This window comes from Poecilia latipinna, unplaced genomic scaffold (assembly GCF_001443285.1).
Source record: "Poecilia latipinna isolate Pla-1442-1.1 unplaced genomic scaffold, P_latipinna-1.0 Scaffold1366, whole genome shotgun sequence".
Classification (NCBI taxonomy): domain Eukaryota; kingdom Metazoa; phylum Chordata; class Actinopteri; order Cyprinodontiformes; family Poeciliidae; genus Poecilia; species Poecilia latipinna.
Genome location: NW_015113982.1, coordinates 251,018 through 265,340, shown reverse-complemented (window position 1 = coordinate 265,340; position 14,323 = coordinate 251,018). Strand labels below are relative to the sequence as shown.

General features: G+C 39.5%; 1 protein-coding gene across 2 annotated transcripts in view; it reads left to right on the top strand.

The window, feature by feature from the left end:
• Positions 1-14,323, top strand: part of LOC106962071 (myocyte-specific enhancer factor 2A-like) — a 60,445-nt gene that overhangs the window by 8,803 nt on the left and 37,319 nt on the right. For both annotated transcript variants that reach the window (XM_015056230.1, XM_015056231.1), the window contains one exon: positions 5,292-5,377. The gene's annotated coding sequence lies outside the window, so the exon portion shown is untranslated. The remainder of the gene's footprint in view (positions 1-5,291; positions 5,378-14,323) is intronic.

Below are 14,323 nucleotides of genomic sequence, written 5' to 3'. Positions count from 1 at the left end.
ATGTCTGAATGACTGCTCATCCAACACTGGTGATTCCATACTTTTTGCCAGGGGTTGTAGTCAATATTTAAATTCCCTTCCAGGACGTCAAATAAAGAAATATGCAATGAGTAACAAACAGTAAGACCAAAGCAGTCGTGAAAGGACGTTAGCAGTGTAACATTAGCCGTTAGTAGTTACATTTGGATCGCAGAACATTGGCTGTATTAAAATCAGTCACGCCTTTTCGGGTCATAGTATTGACATTCCTGAAATCTAAGATTCCAGCTGTTTCATAATCTGGTGGGAAAAGGGGTCTCCAGCAGATTTTGTCCTCAGGTTTTGTGGATAAGTAGAAATCCATCTATCTTATGTGCATTTACTTTTCGCAGAACTCCCCCAGATTTCCTGAATAAGTGATATCTATAAAAAGTGTTCACTTTTTTCTTTTTCTGTCACTAATAAGCAACCACACATCCGCTTGACATATTCAGGTTATTTTTTAAACAGAAAAACAGTCCAGGTCCTCTTTACAGGAATGGTGAAACAAATAATGCAGATGGAGACACATCATCCAGATATGGTACTCACCTAATTTTTTTTTAAGATTTTGTGTGGGATTAGTTTTGTTTATTCACACAAATCTGGAATGGGGAGACAAAAATGCACTAAAGGTTCCCGGGCGGGAAATCGAACCCTAAATGGTTATGTTGAGGGCTAAAATCCTCCTTAAGTGTGGCATCCATGCCTCACACTCCCTCTCTTACTTCCTGTTAAAAAGTTCTGCTAAAATTACTACAATCATAATGCTTATGTTTTATTTTTGTATCATACATTGAAGTTCATGTCTCTAAAATATGACAGTGGCCCTTTAAATGAATCTGGACTGTTTTTGATCAGCTCTTGTACAAAATGTTAAATGACTGGTCAAACCTGTACAGCTGGACCAGACTTTAGAAAGGAGGCCCAAATCTTGCTAGTTGAATTAGTTTAATTTTTTTTTATAAATATAAGCAATATTCAAGAATTTCAAAATGTTGTTTCTTTGGGAACAACATTGCATCAATTAATACCGGCTGATATTTGGATTAGGGCTGAAACGATTAATCGGATTAATCAGGTTAATCATGATTAACTGAGTATTGAAATAATCACCAACTAATTTAGGAATCAAATAATAGCATAGAGACTGAAAAAAGTAAATTTTCTGAAAAGACAATGTATTCAGAGCAGGAATTAAGCCAAAACTGTACAAAATAAATATGGATTTTGCATGTAATGTATTTCATAAAAAAAACCAAACAAACAAAAAATCGATTAAGAGGTTAAATAAAAATAGCTGTAGAATTTGCAATTTTTTTTTATCTGAACAATTGAGTAATTGTCAGAATAATCGATTACTAAAATAATCGTTAGCTGCAGCCCTAATTTACAAATTCTTTGAACACTCAATTTATGATTTGAGAAGCTTTTAAACCACTTGTGAAATTTTTTAAAAGTGTCAATATGAGCTATAATCTCTTCATAATGAAGCACATGAAATCACTGATAGTCAAAAATTGCTGGTCTTACAGTAAAAGAAGGAAGAGTTCAGTGCCCAAGGAATTATATTACATCATATTTGATGAGACATGAATGCCCAAGTAAAAAAATAAAAAATCTCCATTCTAAAACATGGTGCATCTTCCGGTCTATCCAAAAAAACTGCAAACTGTTGGAACGGTTAACATTTATTGTACTCAAGTCAAATTTATTGTTAAAAATTTCCTCTCCTTATGAGAATTTTGAGTTATCGTTGTCATAAATTAAAATTTTTCAGGGTAAATATAAGAAAAAAACAAAACTGACAGTGTGGCCGGAAGTGTTATATTTACCATTTTCTCCACTTTTTGTTCCACGAGAATTTAAAACATATGAAGTGCAGTTAATGTGTGAAGCTTTTTTAAGTGAGTGGTGTCTAAAAGGTGCCTGTTTTAATTGGAAAAGTTTTTCAAGAACAATATTTGTGTTTGTGGCACTACATAGTCACGGCCATACAGTTACCTACGGTAAAAAAAAAAGAGAAAGAAATGTGTTTTTTAATAATAATTTTCAATGTTGTCACAATAGTACTGCAAAAATATCAGGATAAAATCTTAAGTCCATATCGTCCTCTAGTGAGAACGCGTTTTCAAAAAAATGTGTAACTGCGAGTGAAGGCTTCCGCCTTTATCACTTCTTCTTCTTCTGCTTCTGCTTCTTCTTGTTCTTGTTCTTCTTCACTGCTTTTAGTTTTCATATTTCATTGGCTGGGCTGGCAGCATGTTCCATCAGCTTCAATTATCCTCGCTGTCAGCCGACCGCCGTCGCCTGTCTGCTGGCTTTAGTGATTACAGGCTTCAGGGGACAGGTAATCAGGTCATGGTTACTCTGTCACCGTGACGATCCGCTGAGACAATAAGGAGCATGTGGGATGAAAGAGCGCTTCCGTCTTCAGCCACTAATGTCACGGCAACCGAATACATCTCTGCCATGAGTCGTGCCGAGGTACATATGTTAGCGGAGGCTTGTTTTCTGACATTGTTCGGACTCTGACCGGACTGCTATGTAGCACCAATGCACAACATTTCCCGATGCAAGGGCGGGTGGAGAGTTTCTAGCTCGGTCCGTTTAGCATTGTGTCTCTGCTTTTCGTAAATGATGCAGTCCTGTTGGATTCACTCGATGGAAATCCGACGCATGCAGACAGGCTCTTTGCAGAAGAGTGCGAAGCGGTCACACCTTGAACTTGGTCACCAAGGTTTCGAGCCTTTCAGAGTTTTGAACCGCTGAGGCTGTGCTGTCATGGTAGGTGGTAAAATGTACTGATAGCACGTGAACAGTATCACATTTTGTAGTGTGTTTCTCTGGGAATTTACGTGACAACCAACGAAAAGCTCAAGTTCTGTCTACTGAACGAGAGCATGTATAAACAGCTCTCAGTCTTCAGATTTTTATATATATGTATGGGAAAATACCTTAACAGGAAGTCTCACATAAACAGAACATGTAGGTGTGAATCTGTGACTCATGCCTTTTTGGATAACTGTGTTCTTCATTCAGTGAAGTTACACACAGTGGGTAGATTATCTGGAAAATTTACTCTAGTAACATTAGCAATGCTTCATAATAATAATGCTCAAGTCAAATTAACTATTATGGTGTAGTAAAACTAATCTTAAAAGTATTTTTTCCCCTCAAAAAAGTTACTCAATCACATATAACCGAGTCACTATAACTGCCTCTGACTAAAGCATCTTGTGTTGTTTTCTGTGTTCCTTGGCTAATAGGTCTACTGAGGTACTTGTGGTTTTCTTTCAGCAATAGGGTTCTACTTACCACCCTACCAAGTTGAGTACTTTTGCAAGAGACCGTAGCAGGTTTTGGTGTTAGTTGTTGCTTACACCAACTATTTCTATAGAACATGTAAATTAATAAATAAATCTCTTTTTTTTTTCTTTTTTTTTTGCCCAGATTTAAAATTGTTTGTTAATCCCAATTGATGGAATGGGGATGTCCAACTTCAGCTGCTCTTTGTTCGGCCAACACTCCATTCGTTTGATTTAACAAGACGTATCTCAATTTTAATATTTTGTTTTAGATATGATTATGGTGTTCCAATCAGGATTTACCCTGATGAAATAAACCAATGGTGCATTCACACCATTAGTCTGCTTTAATCAAACTCCAGTTTGTTTACCTAGAAAGTGGAGGTGTGAAAGCATAATCAAACTCTGATGTGGACCAAAAAATGTAAACACTGGTTCGCCTACAAACTTCAGTCTCGGTTCAGCTAAAGTGAACTTTGCCGCAGTTTAAATTCATAAAATGCCAAGCGGAATGGAGATCACTCTAAAAGCAGGAAGTGGACTATGGTGCAGGGCATTCTGGGTAAATACAGCCAAAACAAACACACGAGTCTAACTCTGGTGAGAGAAATAAATGGCTTGTGGTCTTTTACCAAAGACAAAAGAGAAATGCTACAACCATTAAAATCTCACACCACTCCATTTTTCTTTACGTTTTGTGAAGAAGGAAGTCACGCTCTGTGTCGTCTTCTGAGGTTTTCGTGTTGTTTCCTTCAGTGGTTCTTGCTGAAGCACCGCACCAAATGCAGGGTGTGGGCAGGTTTTTAAAGGGTTTGTTTTGTTTGACACAGTGCAGTGAGAAAGTGAACTGTCCCAGCTGAAAATAACACAAATGTTGCAATTTTGGTCCCCAGTCCAACAGAGTCTAGTGAACTATCAGGTATGAAGACATCCTGACTCTCCAGCTGGTTACCGTCTAAGACGGCAGACAGTAAACTGATGCGACGGTTCCTTTTCAGACATGATGGAACTGCTGACAGACTTCCTGTAGATGGAAAGACTAATTTTTAAAAGCAAAGCTGTTGCATATATATTGAACCTGTTCCTGGTTATGAGAACAATTTTCTCTATTCAAAGCATTTTATTAATTTCTTTGCTGTTTTATTGAATAGAAATATCATTTCTGTAACTTGCCCTGCAACAGTCTGGCGACCTGTCCAGGGTGTGCCCTGCCTCTCACCCGAAACGTTAGCTGGAGAGGCACCAGCAACCCTCCTGACCCCAAGGGTGTACAGAAAATGGATGGATGGATGGATGGATGGATTTCTGTAACTTGCTGTCTCATATTCCACCTTACCATCATGGTTCATTTTATCACCTAGAGTTAAAATGAGGTGATATTCTAAGGCAACAATATTGCCATGGAAGTAGAAGTTTTGTTTCTTTCCCCCCCTTTTTTTTCTCTCATCATAGGCTATTCGGGGCCATGTGGTTAACAGTAAATAGCAACACTTTGGAAGGAAAGGCTTAACTGTTTTTAACCAAAGTCAGAGAAAACAGAGGCTCCACTGTTGGTGTCTGCTTGTCTTAAGTATTTTCATTGAGGGACTAATTTGACTCTTCAAAACCAGTTTTTCTAGTCAACTATATGGTCTCCTGCAGCAAATTCAAGCTCATTCGGGCTGATTACTGGTGTTTATGGCTGAACTATTCTGCATCACTCCCAGCAGAAGTGATTCAAAGGTCTCTTCCTGATCTGAATGTCTGGACTGGCGCTGAAGTTCAGATCAGTCTTTGTATATTATTACAGTTGGTTCTTTCTCTCTCAAGTTCCCAGTTGAGAGCTGCTTATGAGATTTCTCCTTCACTCCAATTAAGAATTAAGTCTGTTCCTTTCTGGTTGCAAAAGCTTATAGTTTCATTACTTGGCAATCAAAAGTTAGAAAGACATGGACCTAATCTCTTTCTGCCTCTCCTCTCTTTCAGAATCACATTGTTCTGAGGAAGTTTCTGTGTAGTTTCTCCACAGTCCGCTTTCCGTCTTCACTCCAGTCCAGCTGCCTCTGGCCAAGGTAAAAAAAAACTTTAATGCGAGTGTTTCACTTTAAACTGTTATATTTTTCTCCACCAGGATTGAAATGCATTTCTAGGTGGTCTGTCCCCCTCTTTGCTCCTAAGGTCATGGATGTTAAATGTCCTACATATCTTGGAAATGTTTTCAAAGCTTTCATGGTGGGACAATAGTAACCTTTTGGGGCCATCCAGTTTTGGGTCAGTCTCACTGCAGTCATTTGCAGTGAGATTTCAAAATGTCTTGCCAATTATTCACCAGACAAACTCTTATTTTCCCCTTGAAACTAATGCACACAATCATAAGCTCAGGAAGGTTTTTATCATTGTTCATGGTCCACAGTGTCTTAAAATGTGTCTTATTTGCAGAATAATTCGTAAAGCTTATATGAAATATTTGAAAAAAAAAATACAGTTTATGAAGTTGAAATACTTGGCAGAATAATATTTCATGTTCTAGACTTTGGTACTGTTTTTATTTTTGTGAATAATTTTGTGAATCCCTGAGTCTAATCACTTTCTAAGAGATTTTTGATGGTGTCATCGCAAAGTATGATTTCTTTTGGCCAACTTCAATTATGATTGCTTGATTGTTACTAATCCAAGGATTAGTAATGATCCTTGGATTGTTACATGAGAAACATGATTTGTTTCTCATGTTGGCAGGCAACAGAAAATACCATAATGGAGTATAGAAAATAAAGCAAAATAGAAACGCAACAAAGAGGTGACAAAGAACATTTCCAAGCTGGCAGGCTTTGTTAAACCACTTAGTTGGGTTGGAACGGAACCAGTATCCCTCTCTCCTTACCCAAACATTAGTCTTGCTAACGTGGGTGCCGACGCAACATGGTGCTGTGAGTAAATCGGTGGCAAATGAAAACATCATGGAAAAATTGACAGGCTTAGCAACAACCTGATAGCTGTCAAAATACAGACGTTGATTTTAAAGCATTTGACAGTGCTTTAAAATCAACGTAAAATAAACGCACAAATGGCGTGTACATCCCAATACTGTGGATGCTTTGCACTCCATCTACTGGAGCTGCTGTGTTTGGATTTGCATGTTGCATTTACAGCTATGCTAAAAGTCAGCAATGCCTTAAAACGGATTTCAGTGATTATAGAAGCCCACCACAGAATGCATGAAGGAGCATGAAAACTTCAAACATCACAGAAAAACAATGATGACATTACACTATGTTAAGAATATTAATTACACTGCATTATACTTTAGAGTAGGGGCCAATCTCTTCTTCTTTGCACCGTGCCCTACTGTGTACTTCCTTCCTCTTCCTTGTGTTTAATGGAAATGTTCTGGTCTGTTGGAAATGAAGACTCTTCCTGTTCCAGTTGAGATGCTCTTTCCACACTCGGCAGACCGCTGACTGCGTCTGACCGCTGGGCCTCACACCCAGACCTGGATGCTAAAAATGCAACAGAGTGGCTTAGAAATGACACTCAACAAATACAGAAATCAAACAAGACAATGTCCAAATATTAGCCTTGCCGTCCACTTTGAGGCAGTCGCATAAACCCGCCTTTGTCAATTGCCGTAAATAGGTCGTCGTTTGCTCTGCCAGTTGAAACAGCAGTGCCCGGTCTAGGGGTAGATGACTTGGCTCGGTAAACGTTCTGTTGATTTGAAAGGCTTAGGTCCAGACCAGAGTGTGGTCACTGCCTGCTTTGGGCTTTTGCACTGGTCTTCATGATTCAAGTGCTTCATTACTTCAGGTTCTGCTTCTAGAAACCCTTCTTTGGTACTCTGCTGACGACTGATTTGTTGCAGCAGCGCCCCCTTCTCAATCCACTTTGAGTGTGTTTGACTTTTAGGAGTTTTCCTCTGATCCCTGCTTTGCCACATTGTGTGAACACAAGATTCTACACTGCTGCATGGCTGCTCCAAACCCCTGCGTCTGTTGTCTTGCTTTGCAGCTACACTCAGGTAGGGTAATCAAGCTCAAAACTCACCGTTCTGATGATATTAAAACCTCTAAACTCTTTCTGTCCTGTGCGTGAACTTTAAGAATCCCTCTACTGTGTGACTCGGTAATCTAGGAGAAAGCAAAGCAAAGATGTAAAAGATGTGAGGGTGTACGGGGGTGGAGTGGTTGAGACAGAGGGGAATAGTTTGAAGATCCCTGATGATGACGCTTCAGAACTGCTTAAGATTCGCTTTACAGCATTAAAAGGAAGCTTTTACTTTGCTGAAAGCACTGAATTTTAATGAGATCAAGAACAAACATTAAAAATAAAAAATTCATTATAATATGTAGCAGATCAAAAGTTGGGGTTAGGGCTAAAGATACTTCATATTGTACGTCTCTTTGAGCATCTTCACTGAGTGGTGCAAATCTTACAATAGAAATGTACAAGAAGACTTCAGAATCTTCTCTGTGCTGGGTGACTAGAAGCCTTCAGTCTTTATTTCTGCGTTGTACTACTTACTGGATAGTTGGACTGAAACTTTGTTCGGGCAGCATGCAGCAGCATGGAAAAGTATTCCTATTTCTTTGTCACGTTACAGCCTCAAGCTTCAATGTATTTCATTGGAATGTTATCCTATAGATTGGGAGTTCACTGGTAAATCGGCTCCCATTTCCTTAATTTTGGGTGATTGGCGATTGGCCGATACTTACACGAGAAAAAGGTCTTTTAGAACCAACTTATCTATTTGCAAAGGTCTGAAAACCAGCCACTATCCCCTTTTTTGTTTGTGAGAGAGGACTGAATAATGAATTAACTAAATAATGTTAACTATTGCTAACGTCCACTGTTAACAATAGTCACCCCACTTTTGCCAACTTATCAACTTTGTTGCAATATTTAGTGACTTTTCAGACAAAAATATCAGTATCGGCTAAAATCGGATTCAGCAGGTCGGACTTTTTAAAGATCGATGATCGGTCAGAAAACTGCAATTGGTTCTTCCTATATAGACCAACACCACAAAGTACCACACAATTGTGACATAGATTTCAAAAGGTTTTGCAAGTGAAAATGTAAAAAGTGTGGGAGACCTTACATGTTCAACCTCCTTTCATTCTAAGGCAACTGAATAAAATCCAATGCCATCAATCGCCTTCAGAAATCACCAGAAGAGAAATGTGTATTTAAAGTTGAGCAAAAATACCTCAGTTTGTTGACATGACAGCTACCCAGACCTCTTAGAAGAATAGCAAGGGGAAAGGCATTGATTGAAGAAAGCCATAAAAAAATTAATTTACATTTTGTCATTAGGCATAAAGGAGCGGGGGGTGCAGAAAAAGTTTTTGGGGTATGAATATTTTTGCCAGATGCAGTAGGAGACAAACAAACCTTAGTTTGAATTCTTTCCATATGATTTTAGTAAAATCGTGTCTGTTTGGAAGCAAAACATAGCAATTAAATATAAATAGCTCCCTTAAACCAAAGGCCTCGTCTAGAAAAAATAAGAAATCATTGCTTCTTTGCAACTGGAACTGGACTAAAATCCATGTAATAATTTAAACTAGTTTTATCATTTCTTTATGTGTGTTAATCTGAAATGTCTGAAATAGTTTACTCAATGGGCCAAACTCCAGTTCAAGAAGTGGAAGCTGGATTTCTTGGTTTGTTTTGGATAAATAAAAAGAACGAAAGCCTCGCCACATTTAAAATGGCAGCTTGAGTTTTAATCTTTGTTACAGGCATGACATCAGTGTCTCTGTGTTGAGACAGGAAAATCTTAGCACACTGCTGCTGCCATAAAAGCAACACAATAATGAAATGACATCACAGTGGGCCAGTAATTAAATGAGCAGACTGCTGTCTTGGAGGTTTTACTGGGTTGGAAGATTGTGAGTAACACTGTGGTGTACAGGAACACGGTGGAGCCCTGGAGCAATTGACTGAAATTCACAGATGCATTTTCCTCTTTCAATTTTTCTCCAAATTTAAACAGGAAGATGTTTAAATATTTTTTTGTATCCTTATTAATTAAAGTTAACATTAAGATCTGAAAAATGGTTGTCTAAGAGTCAAAAGGCGTAGCAATATCAAGTCATGTTATACTTAGTAAATGTTCATAAACCAATCTATAATAATTACTCTGAATGAGGAATTATTTACTTTTTCATAGAGAGGGATCTTTATTACATATTGAAAAAAGAACCTGGAGTTTTCTCTCTTCAGCCGTAGAATTTATTTTAAATCAAGACTCAAATACATGTCGTCCTTAGTGGTGTAAGAAAACAGAGTCTTCAGAAACTTCACTGATGCAATGTTGGCAAACAGAAAGTTCAATGGCGCTCTTAATGTTTCATATTAGAAACCTTTCTGATGACTGACTGTGACAGTTCTCTCTCTTTTCTGGAGTAAACCATTCTGCTGAGAAAGATTAACCAATCAAATTAACCCTTGATGCTCATGCGACTCTCCCAATGCTAACCCATGGTTGACCTTGCTGCCATTATCTATTAGGTTCAGTCTAAAAGTCTCCACAAATGCTTATTCTGGCCATAATAAGTACGTCATGACTGATCGCCTGTAATCTCAACTATGTAATCAAGTCATTGTGAACACATGTATATAAACACATTCTTCACACTATCAGATTTTATGGAATCAATAAAATTTAGCTACAACAAATCATAGAATATTTCAAAGCTTTGTCAATTTTTACATGGGAAAAACATGATTATTTATTTAGGAAGAGCTTTAATATGTATTGACAGAAACAACAAAGACCTGCGCTCCATGGACCCAATCTAAGGTTTGGTCATCAGGTGCCATGACAGTCAGTGTGACCAGTCAAATACATTACTGACATACAAACAGTGGAGGAATATGATTTGAAACAAAACAGCAAGTCAAATACACATACATGTAGTACTGTAATCCATTGTGATGGTTGCATTGGGTGGTTATTTACAGTCAACCAACATTACTTACACAGGAAACAGTGGTAGGAGGCGCTGAGCCACCATTTATCTTCCTGTGTGAAACATGTACCGAGAAGTGGAACATATACAGTGCTTCTTGTCCGTACCTGCTAGATAAGTGAGGCAGTATTAAGATAAATGGAATACTGCCTGTATGTTTCCTTTTTCTGATCATTTTGTATCAGAGACTTATCCTGATTCTCAGTACACGTTTCAAGGAGGAAGACCATTGATGATGGTCTCCCATCATCAGTGATAGATGGATGGACCTCCAACTCTCACTTACACATCCACCCTGTGCAACATGATGGTTTCCATAAACTGCAGTGACATTTTTGAGATTCAATTCAGTTCAATTCAAAAATACTTTATATTATCCGAACGGGAAATCAAATATTGTTGTAACTTACATCATCCAAGTGTCTTCAAAGAATCATTGTGGACGGTGATGCTGTGGCCAGCAAGGATCTATGGTAACAGTCAGTTTGACAATGAATCTGACTGTTTGCTGTATGACTGCCTCATGACAACTTAATTTCTAGGCAGCACAGATGATATTTCACAGCAATAGCTGACACCATCAGTTCCTGATAAGTACTGCTAATCCACCTCCTTTGCTTTTGCCTCCCCTCTTTAGATCTTCCGTATGGTTAGAAAGTTGGGCAGAGAGACATTGGGAGTCGGGGATATGACCCTTGGGTTAGGGTGAGACCTAGGGTCGTAGTTCAGGTATTATTTGAACTTTTGAGATTTTGGTTAGCTGCTCCCAGTTGTTAAAAAAAAAAAAAACCTTGTCACTGCATGTACTGCGGTTATGCGTTATAACAACTGTACAGATAAAAGTAAGTGCAAAAAAATCCTTCCAGCTGCAAAGCATCCAAAACCAGAAGGAATAATCGTAAAACATGCAACAACTCAACCCAAAAAATGAAGAAAAGCCTTCAAAAATCAGAGCAAACATATCAGAGCCACTCCTACATAATGCTACAATGAGGGACGCAATTTAAGAATTCATTAGAGGGATTGGATCTGTTTGAGATCTTAGAAGTCTACTTTGGCTTGTCTTGTACTAGCCATTAGCTTTAGTTTCTAGGACCAACTAATCAGGACTTATACTAAATGAAGACACCAAGAGAGTCATTTATTGGAGGTAAGATTAGCTTTACTGGCTCTCAGAAAACAGTGTAGCCGAATGTTTTCAGATCAGTTTTACTAAACGTTCTGCTCCGTCATTGGGTAGATTTATATGGAACCACATTCGCCGCTTCAAACTGGTGACACGTGTGCTGCTGTGTTCCCTTTTAGCCTTGCTCGTATTGAGAATCATTTGCATAAACAAATGCTAATTTCATTGTTGCCTCCTCTAAGTAGGTCTAACGCTGTCATATTTAGCATAAATTGTCATTTTCCTTCCTTACATCAAAGGAAACTCAGATTAACAAGTGGGCATGTGGAGAGAGTAGCAACATAAACAAGGACGTGTTAAACACTTCAACCAGTAAACAAGCCGGCTCTCCCTCCACCTCCCTCAGGGATCTGGTCCACCACATAGACTTGCCTGTTTACTATCTAGAAGTTCCTCCAAGAACTTCCACAAAAAACTCCATTTATGGGAACTTCAAAGCTCGTCCAGGCTCGGTGAGTGTGTGTGTGTGGGGGAAACTTTTATCAACCCACGTCTTTATGCCTTGAGCTAAAAACTTCTCTTTGCCTGCTTCTCTCGTGGATACAATGCAAATAAGCCGCTGCAAGAAGGAAGGACGAGCCTGAGCCTAAAGGGAAGGAGAAGAGAGCAAGACGATGAGCAAGAGCTGCAGGGAAGGTGAAGCTGCAAATAAAGAAAGCAATCTCAGTCAGTATGTACTAGTTCAGCAGTAAAAAGTAAAGGGTGGATTATTTTTTGTATATTACCAAGGCTTTTTTCCACTTTGACAGTCGGGCTCACCTCCATAATTTACAGAAAACAAAACACTGTACTGTCCCTCAAATACTGGAGACAGAGATGTCTTTATTCTGCTGCAAGCAGAGGATTTGAAGTTGGGGGGGCAGTGTTTGTGTTAACTAGTGGTGTGTGCTGGATAGCACCCACTTCAAGCTTCATTGATTCACTGTTGGAGAGACCCGGTGCACAGATCATGTTTGGGTCATCCCAATTAGAGACGAACTCAAGGTCTTTAATGAGGAGAGGGGATGAAAGGGCTTGCCAATTACTCTCTGGCACTTTGTTCTGAAAACAACCTGGTGCTGTCAAGACCCAACTTGATTAACCTTCAACCGGTCTAACATTGTTTATTCTTTACGTGAAGAAAAACTTGAAAGGGGGTGGAGGGTAGTAATTAGTGCGCATGATGCGTCAACTGCCTTTTCAGAAAATGCTATTTTTACGCTTCAATTGATACCCTTTTGATTGGGGTTTATTGGGATCAACAGTCCAGTGTCACAGACGTCTTGCTATGTAGGGCTGCTTTGACACTGACTGAATGCTAAATGAACGCACATGGTGTCCTTGAGTGTCTGGTTCACAGAATGTAATGCAAGTGCTAACATTGAAACCCCTCTTACTTGGAATCCCACACGACAACAAAAAAATCATAGATGTAACAGGTCTGATCGTTCAGTGTGTGGCGTACAGCCATGTAGAAAAGGCAACACATCACACACAGACAGGTTTAACTCACCAACTTTCAGATGTCAGGGGGGGAAAATCTGTCAAAACCTCTGAAAATCAAACATGAGCCAAATATGGCCGGCTTGACAGAATAAAAGAATGATTATCAGAGAAAATGGTAAATGGCTTGTACTTTTATTTCATTTTATGAAGTCCAGAGGACCCCAAAGCACTTCACACTACATTCAGTGATTCACCCATTCACACACTGATGGTATCAAGCTACTGAATTGTAGCCATGGAGCAGTCTGACAGAAGAGAGGCTGCCATTAATCGGCGCCACTGGGCCCTCTGACCACCACCAGGAGGCAAAGCATGTGAAATGTCTTTCCCAAGGATTCAACAACAGAGGTTGACGGAGTGGGGATCAAACTGGCAGCCCTTGGATTGTGGAACAAACTTTTACCACTGTCGCCACCTTCTTCCCACGAAAAGATGATGATGGCAACAAACAGAAAATACAAAAAACAATGTCTTGGGCCTAGAGCAACATGCTGAAATATCAGGCCAAGACAGTCCAACATGTCAGATATCTCCCGATGTCCTTCTGGGCAGAACTTTCTTTCTTGTTCAATGAAGTTGTTCAATCTGTGGTCTCTAGATATGTGGTCCACTAGACCACACAAGCTTTTTACTCTGTGCGCAATCCAGCGGTGTTGCACCAACCCCTCATGCAACCACACCACATATCCGCTGTCCGACCGTGACATTTGCTGCTCTCCTCTTGAACGACGTGCTGAGACCGAGGAAGAGGTAAAAAGCAACAATCAGGTGAAATCCATTGAAGTACCAATTACAAGTTGATTTCCTGCCTTATGAATGCAGGGTTGGTCATTATGAAGGCTTCTACAATGTATTTGAATCTTGACGTGCTAACAGCTTGCAGGAAGCACTACCAGCCCACCAGCATCTCTGTTTTCATCCTTATTTCTCAGGGAAGGTTTTCAGATGAAATCATCTGGTAACTTTGTGTAAAAAAAAAAAAAGCAGCATATTTCACACATGCAGGTGCAGTCTGTGTGACCGCAGCAATGATAAACGAGACATTGCCTGATGTAGAAACTGACTGACTGAATGTTTATTGCGGCTTTACCGTACTGCGGCCTTAAATGGAAGAATTTCTCTAGCATGAATCTAAAGCCAGCGGAGGGTTTGGCATAACTATGTTAATGAATTATCACCGTTATTTATTGATGCCGCTGTGAATGTTCAGGATGTCGTCTGTTGCATCTGGCTGGTTTGATGTGCTGCCTCCACGCACAGTGTCACAATGATGCACAGCTGAGCCAGAAAATGTTATCTGCGTGGTGTGTGTGTGTGTGTGTGTGTGGGGGGGGGGGGGGGGCGCGGGGGGGAGGAGTGAAGTGGGCACCCCCCCC